The sequence below is a fragment of the Silene latifolia genome, chromosome 2 (assembly GCF_048544455.1).
Source record: "Silene latifolia isolate original U9 population chromosome 2, ASM4854445v1, whole genome shotgun sequence".
Classification (NCBI taxonomy): domain Eukaryota; kingdom Viridiplantae; phylum Streptophyta; class Magnoliopsida; order Caryophyllales; family Caryophyllaceae; genus Silene; species Silene latifolia.
Window position 1 is genome coordinate 146,763,052 of NC_133527.1, and position 8,579 is coordinate 146,771,630.

The following is an 8,579-nucleotide window of genomic DNA, read 5'->3' on the forward strand; positions in this document are numbered from 1 at the left end:
CCACGTTTTATGTGCCGTGTTCTGACCTTTTAGAAAACGTTATAAAACGTGTTGGAAATGGGTGTTTGAACCCGGTTTGATTTGAAAGGGTCGTTTAGACCGCATTCGTTGATTTGAAGAACTAGACTCAAATAATCATCATTGTTTTGATAATATTCGGTGTCGGGTTCGGTTTGACAAACTTGACATGAATAGTTTTGAAAATGATTATGGACTAATTGTTTTAAGTCCATTTGAATGTTATTAGTCGGTACTCATCATCGTACCCGGGTTAAAATACGGCATGGTATGTAGAACCAAGGATGACTTTGTGTTGGTGACTAATATGTTTGTTTGAAAATGTAAAGAAATGAAATAAAAGGCTTTCAAATACCTTCTAAATGTCATTAACCAAATATTATCACCGAAACACGGATTTAACCGTCATGGTATGAGGAACCAAGGGTGAAAAATGCTTTATGGTTAAAACATGTGAAATAAAATGACCATGGTTCGAAAATATTTGAAATGGTGAAAACCGATTACAAATATGAAAAATGGATTAAAGGAAATAACTAGAACAAATACGATTGATCTCTGGTCTGAGCACCCCATTTAGGCGCGGGCTAGTTGGCGACCTAAGGGGCTTCTGCCTCAGACCAAAAATCAGTTTTGGCTCGTTTATTCCATGTTTTGGTTCATGTTATGCATGTTTTAGCATGTTAGAGTAATGAAACAAATGAAAACATAATAAAAGAGGATTTTTACACCCTCATACTTACATGTTTGGTTATGGCGAGTGACCGACGTAAGTGTAACAACTCGTTTGATCGGAAAAAACTCGGTTTAAAACCGTTTTGGTAAGCAAAAGAGTGTTTTAAAAGTTTAGTGATGGTGTAGTGGTCGAAGTGGTCGGTCAAGTGATTTAATGCACGATGACGTTACCAAACAATGTGTAAGGCTCGTGTTTATGATCCGTAGGTCGTAAATACGCGTCGGGTTGTGACTTAAGAAGTCGAGTCGAGAATTTTAAGGGAGAAAAGAGGGGGCGGACACTCGCGTAAGTCTCAAATGGGTGGCATTTGAGGGGTATTTATAGGAGAATGATTGGTTGTGTGATTTTTTACCGACGTGGCCACCTGGGCTGCTCAAAGAGGCGCGAGCCACGTCACGGGTCTTCGAGCTGTGTTGTCGCTTTCACAACAAACGCAATCATGATTTGTTCTATCCTAGTTTTTGTAGTCACATGTTTGGTACTTGACCAACATGAATCCGGGAAAACTTAAGGTAGAAGATTTGAAATGTTTTGTTTTTGGTGGTTGACTCGGTTTGACTCGTTGTTGGAATCGGGATTTGAATTTTTGAGTCGGTTTTTGGTCCGGTGTCAGTTTTGACTCTAGTTAGTGTCATTGCGACCCCGTCGTCGTGCATTAAACACTCCAGGTATTTTTGAAATGTTTTGAAATGTTTTATTTTCGAAATCGTTTTAAGTTTTCCGACGTAAAGTTGTACACAAACTGTCGATCAAACGCCGCGATTCCAAAACATGTTGTAGTCCGATAATCATCGGGTGTTTGTTGGAGTCTCAGCAGATACTAGGTATCTACAGAGCCCCCACTTTGACTGAGGCTTGGACAGGGCGAAAGTCAAAGTAAAGCCCCTAGGTCAATCGAAGATTACAACCTGGAGACCCAAGCGACGTCGAGGCGGCTCGAAAGGATTCGGGCCAAGGACCTGCCATCGGGAAGGGCGACGTCAAGGCGACTCGAGGGTACGAGTCAAGGACCTGTCGTCGGGAATAGTTTAGAGTCTGTCGACTGTCCGTGCGGGTCGTTTAAAGTCCGTTAGACTACGTACAAAGGCTCGCCAGCCATAAGAATGAGTCATACCTGAGGCATCTTCGGATATGTCCTCGCACGTTTGCGGATAAAGGCTCGCCAACTGCTGATAAGGAAATGTACCCGAGGCATCTTCGGGATCTGTCCTTGAATGTTTGCGGACGAAGGCTCGCCAGCCACTGGTAAGGAAATGTACACGAGGCATCTTCGGGATGCGTCCTTGAAACCTTGCGGACAAAGGCTCGCCAGCCATTGTAAGGAAATGTACCCGAGGCATCTTCGGGGTGTGTCCTTGAAAGGTTGCGGACAAAGGCTCGCCAGCCATTGTAAGGAAATGTACCCGAGGCATCTTCGGGATGCGTCTTTGAAAGCTTGCGGACAAAGGCTCGCCAGCCAAGATAAGGAAATATACCCGAGGCATTTTCGGGATGTGTCCTTGAAAGGTTGCGGACAAAGGCTCGCCAGCCGTTGTAAGGAAATGTACCCGAGGCATCTTCGGGATCTATCCTGGAAAGGTTGCGGACAAAGGCTCGCCAGCCGTGGTAAGGTCTATTAATGGACCATGGGATCAGCCGCGTCGAATGGGCTTGTTTTGAAAGTAGCGAACTCGTGATGCCGCTGCGGAAATAGTGAGTATGGATTTTCACTATCACCGTTTTTGGAATGAGCGGGTTCGCGAGGAAGCCCCCTGCTGCTACTTGAAAGAATAGTGAATTTGGCATCTTCACCATTCGTCGTTCTTCTTTGAACTTGAAGTGGCGGTTTTGATCGCCGTTTGTTTTAATTTTGAAGGAAAATAGCAAATTTTGAGTTTGCTATTGCGTTTGAAGTGACGGTTTATGTGCCGCCGTTGACATTTGTTGGAAATAGTGAATTTGGAATCTTCACTATTAATTGAAGTGACGGTTTATGTGCCGCCGTTGACATTTGTTAGAAATAGTAAATTTGGAATCTTCACTATTAATTGAAGTGACGGTTTATGTGCCGCCGTTGACATTTGATGGAAATAGTGAATTTGGAATCTTCACTATTGATTGAAGTGACGGTTTATGTGCCGCCGTTGACATGTGTGGTGAAAATGGTGGAATTCAAATTCCAACTATTATTTTGAAAATGACGGTTTTAATTGTCGTCGTCTAAGATTTGGGGAAATAGCGGGTTTTGAATTTTTGCTATTATTTTTGAAATTGGCGGTGATTGTCGTTTGCTTGAAAATTCCCGAAAATAGTGAATTTAAACCTTCACTATTTGTTTTTGAGAAAAATGACGACCTTTAATATCGTCAAAAGAAAATTTGAAGTTTGTCACGGGAAATTGGGCTAAAACCCAAAATCCGCTGAAAGAACAAGGGGGAGGCCTGCTTTAGGCGCGAGCCACCTGGCGAACCAAGGGGGCTTCCCTATTTTCTGTAAAAGACGCGAGGTCAAGCCGCATATCATTCATAACCTCGTCTTCCTTCTCTTCGATAAAACAAAGCCAAATCCGCCATTGTTGGACCTTCTAGCTTGTTCGAATTCTCGCCTTCATCAACAATGTCATCTCAAGGTAAGTATTTCCTCTTGAATCCGTTCAAATTTGTTGATCTTTAGCTTGATTGAATTAGGGCGAATTTTGCCCTAAAAATCGAATTGGGCGTTTTTGTTTGAGCCCATTTCGAGTGAAATTGATGCTTGCATTAGGTTAGAAACCTGTTTAGGAGTATAGGGGTGCTTTTAGTTTGCATTTTGGTCCCCGTTCCCGCTCCCTATGCTCGAAAAACGTGAGTGAGGCGAGAAACCGTCTCATTTCACAATGCCAAGTTTATTTTCTTGGGTAGTGGGTCCCACTAGGTTGTATTATAGTTGGGAAAACCCGTATTTGCCATTTAAGGACCTTCGTTGGATGTTTGTGGGAAAAATTGGATTTTTGCCTTTTGCGACGGTCTTATGTCTGACAAAATAAGCGCCTGTTTGGGCTTGAATTGAGTCAGTTTTCCTTGAAATGGACCTCATTGATAATTTAGGTCACCTTGAGCCGTGATAAAATCACGTTTGCCTTTTTGCGGTCGTTTTGAAATTTTGACCGGTTTTGGCTCAAATTAGCGTATGAATTGCCTTTTTGAACCGTAGAAAAATACCCCATTGTGTCGGAAATGTAAAATCCCCATTGTGTCGGGAATGTATTTCGGTTTGTTGGCGGACCCTGTAGGGGTCTTGGAATGTCGTTTTTGTGATTTTGACTCGTCTTTTGCTTGAAAAGAGGGGCGAGTCGTTTTTGTGTTGTTTTTTTTTTGTGAATGGTTTTGTTGGATTTCGGGCGGGATTGCCCTTGTTTTTGCAATGCAGGTTGTTTTTTGTTCTTGGATTTATCCATTTCATGTCGTCGTAATGCCAAAATTCCGGCTGGCGTTTTTTTGTAGGGGAGTGTTCGGGACAGACTGGGTCCCTTGCTGCGACTCTCGAGGAGTTGTTCGGGGCTGGGCCGGTTAGCACTCCGGCTAGCGCACCTGCCGTGGTTGTGGAGGACGTCACTGAGGAGGAGAGACCTCCTAAGCAGACCGTTGGGGCCTCCGGGGCCGTCGAGGAGCGTGAGGAGCCCGTAGTTGGGGCTGTTAGCACTGGGAGAGCTCAGACTGGGGCTGAGGCGAGTACCTTCGGGAGGAGGGTTTCTAGGAGGCAGCGTCGCCCCCGGGCGACCAGACGGACGTTGCAGGACGTTGCCAGGGTTGTTGAGTTGGGACCCACCCACCACGTTGAGTCTCGCGGTCATAAGAGACGGAGGGCGGAGACTGCCGAGGACGACGTCGACGTCGCGAGTTGGAGGGCCAGGCGAGTTACGGCCCCGCGGGGGTTGCTTTTACGGGCGGCGCCTGAGTGGGCCGAGGGTTTTGACGACAGCCAGTTGTTGCTTCGACTGGACCGACACCTTTCCTACCGTGCTCACGAGGGCATGGTGAGTCGTATTCCCTGGTTGAATCTTGTCATTTTTTTTTGAAGTATCGGGCCTAAATAGGCATTCTGACGTTGTCTGTCTTTGATTTCAGAAGATTGGCACCATGAGGACTTTCTCGGGCTTTTCTATATGCTTGGGTCTCTACGACGTTCTCTGAGCAGGGTCGAGGGCGTTGATAGAGAGGTCGGCTTTTGGGCCGTTGGTGGCCGCTTGGCGGGACATTCACAGGTCCTCGATTAGGGCGAACCTGTGTTTGATCCGCGCTATGTTGGATCGGTATTGGGATATGACGTCGTCGTTCCACATGGAGTTTGGGGAGGTCGGCGTGACTTTAGAGGACTTTCCCATGGTATCCGGCCTTCCCTGCAGCGAGCTGCCCATTGAGTTTACCGCGACGCCGGAGAGAGTGTCCTCTCCTACAGTTACTACTTTGATCGGTACTACTTTGCCGGAGCCTTCCGACGTCACTCCGTACCTGATTGCGAGTTCGTACGTAAAGGACCACTTCACTGAGAGGGTGGCAGGTGTTGCTCCAGCGCCGTTAGCGAGCCCGGAGGCAGAGGTTGAGGCCGACGCGAAGGAAGCGCGGCTGTGGTTGTGGTACTTCTTGGGTGCCACGTACTTTGGCGACAAGGGCGAGCGCTTGTCGACCAAGGTGCTTCCTCTCCTCACCGACCTTGACACTTTGGGTCGGTTTGACTGGGTTACGCCGGCTTTGGCGAGTTTCACCCGGTACTTGCATGCGGCGGTGCGTCCGGAGACAGTGGGAGCGGGTAGTGCTCCTGCCTTAGTTGGTCCTAGCCTCATCTTTGAGGTACGAGTTTTTTTTTCGTGGTATATTTTTTTGAGTTTGATTTTGATTTTTATTTTGGCAATTTTTGAGAAATTGGCTGATTTATGTTTGCTGTGTTTGATTACAGGCTTGGTTGTATGCTTACTTCATTCCTCTGCGTCTGGGGACTACAGACGGTGTTCCCTCGGCTTACCCTGTTGTGAGGGGTTGGACGGTGGCTCAGAAGAAATCGACTAAGTCGACTTACGAGGACTGCAGGCGTCGCGTGAACAAGCTTCGGGTTGCTGATGTAAGTTCTTGTTCTCTTCCCCATTCTCCCTTGTAGAGATGGATAGAGATAGGGTGACTAGGTAGCTTATGAAGTCCCCCAGTTAGCTGAATAGCTTTGTTTTGAATGCAGTTTGTTTGGCGGCCTTGGGAGCACTACACGGGTGTGTACCTGGCCGCCATCGGGAGCGTTGCGGCCTCGCGATTCCTCGCGTCGTACTTGGAGACGGCGATTGAGCCGGTTTGGTACCTAGGCGAGCGTTTAGTTTGTCAGTGCTTTACCGAGACTTTCGTCGTGCTGGTTGACCCGCCTAAGGTGTTGTTTCAAGAGTCGACCCCTGACGAGGTTGAGGAGCACCTTCACGGTCGGGGAGGTGAGGAGTTGTTGCTGCGGGACGCCGACTACGACACCTTCCGGTTGTCGAGGCTTGCTTGGTACCCGATTGAGGTATGTTTTCCTCTTTTCTTTTATTTTCATTGCCTCCCTTGATAGGAGGGTTTGTCATCTTTGATGTGGATCCAAATGGTAGGGAGTCGACCCGCTGATGAGGACTCATCCCCCAGCTTTCCCGACGGAGACCACCTTTCAGGGGCCGGGTGGCGAGGAGCTTCAGTTTCTCTTACCGGAGCCTGCGGCGGCCGAGGTGACCGATACCGGCATGGAGTGGAGGTTGATTGTTCTGAGGGTGAGTTCCTGACTTGAACACTTTCTCCGATTATACTTTGCCTTACATTGTATTGAAGGACATTCTTGTTTTGTAGGTGACGACTGTTAGTCACCAGAACTTGTGGCGGATGGCTAACCGCTGGAGGGCGCTTGCTGGTGACCTGGCTACGAGGGAGGCTCGGCTTTCTTAGGTACGTTTTGTGTGCTGTTTTTGTGTATTTGGTGTTGTATTTCATGTTTTTAGATCTTGAGGATCTGTTATTGTGTTTTGCAGAGCGATGTGGATCCGGCGGAGCTCGCTCGGGTCCGTGCTGAGTTGGAGGCAGCTAGGTCGATGATCGAGGCCCAAGGGTTGGGAATCACTCGTCGGGACCAGGAGTTGAGGCGTCATGAGGACGAGCTGCGGAGTCGAGACGCGGAGATTGCCTCCCTCAGGGCTCAGTTGGTTGCGGCGGGGGAGGTTCGCGTCGTGATGGAGGAGGAGACGCTGGAGAGTTCCTCGGAGAGGGAGCCTGAGCAGGTGATGGTGTCTGCGTTGGCGGCGACTCCTAGTGAGACCATGACTGGTCCAACGGGAGACGTCGAGTAGTTGTTGTAGTTTATCCGTGTCTTGGACATTTGCTTGTACATATTTACATTTTGCGTGAGGCGGTTTGTATATATGTGTTTTTGGACTGTGGTTTATTTTGTGATTTTTGGCTTTTTTGGGTTATGTTTCGGAGGAGCGCTGTCGGCTGCTGATTCTCCATTTGATGCTTGCACCAGTTCCTGCATCGTTAGTGTAGAAAACAGGCAAAAGATAGCATATATACATAAATGCAAACACGTAAAAGTATTTGATTGAAAACACGTAAAGCATTTGTTTGAAAATCAAAATTAACCAAGATGACTTGAAGTTAAAATTGAAATTTTGAAATGACTTTTGAAAATTCCATGACAAGTCGTCACGTTCGGAATTCAAAAGGAATTGATTTGAAAATTTGAGCAATTAACTCGTGTTGTGAATTAAATTGCATCGAAATTATTGAAAAATGACTCGAAAAATTCAAACTCAAACCGTCAGGAAAGAATTTTAGAAAAGGATTTTTGCGAGTATATTTGATTTTTGAGGAAAATTGATGTCGTGTTATCAATTTTCGATTTTGATTTTTGCTGGAAAATTTCGATAAAGCGAAAAATTTTCGGAATTTCGACTTTCATGGAAACGATTCATCGCGGATCGGGGCGACTAGCCCTTCCCCCCTTTTAAAAAAGAAAGAAAAATCTGTTTGTATAAAGCTGCGTAATGGAAACCATGTCGGATTTCGTAAAACGCGAAAACAAGGAAATGTGAGTGTGAGGAAACACAAAATGTCCCGGATCATCCCGAAGAGGTGCGAGCTTCCTGGCGGGAGGTTTGAGGTGTCAGGAGAAAACACATGTTCAAAGAGACAAGTCAACAGCGGGAATCCTGGAGAAGGTCCAAAGAGGCGCGAGCAGCCGGGCGATGGAAGCCGGCTCTCCTCTTTTTTCTGAAAAATGCGCTGATTATTTTGTGTAAATTGGGACGTTTGTGCTTCATTGTTTCATCATCCGAAACACAAAAACATCTCTACAAAACCTCTTCTTCTTCCACAAAAATATTTCATGGATGCTTTCGAGAACGCATTGCGACAATGGTGCCGGGATTTGTCGCCTCCCGAAAAGTATCAACTCGCTTGCATGGGAGTTGGTCAATTGTTGGTGCTTCATCAAGTCAAGGTGCAACCTTCGTTTCTTGAAGCATGTTCTCGGTTTTGGGATTCGAAGCATCATGTTTTCGTTTTCCCGAAAGGCGAGCTTTGTCCTCTTGCCGAAGAAGTTGGAGCCATTGGTGGGTGGCCGGGTTGTGTTTCGGTGCTTCCTCCGACTCGGTTGTGCTACAAGGAGAAATTCCGTTCCATGTTGGGCTTATCAACAAGACAAATCAACTTTCTTCTTGCTCCACATGGTGTGGATATGTTGGCTCTTATCAACATCTTTTCAAACCGATTAGATGTTAATGTCTCGGAGGTGGCTAGGAAAAGGGCTCTTTCATTTTGCCTTGTCCATGTGTACCTCTTTGTTGATGTCTTGAAGAAGGAGG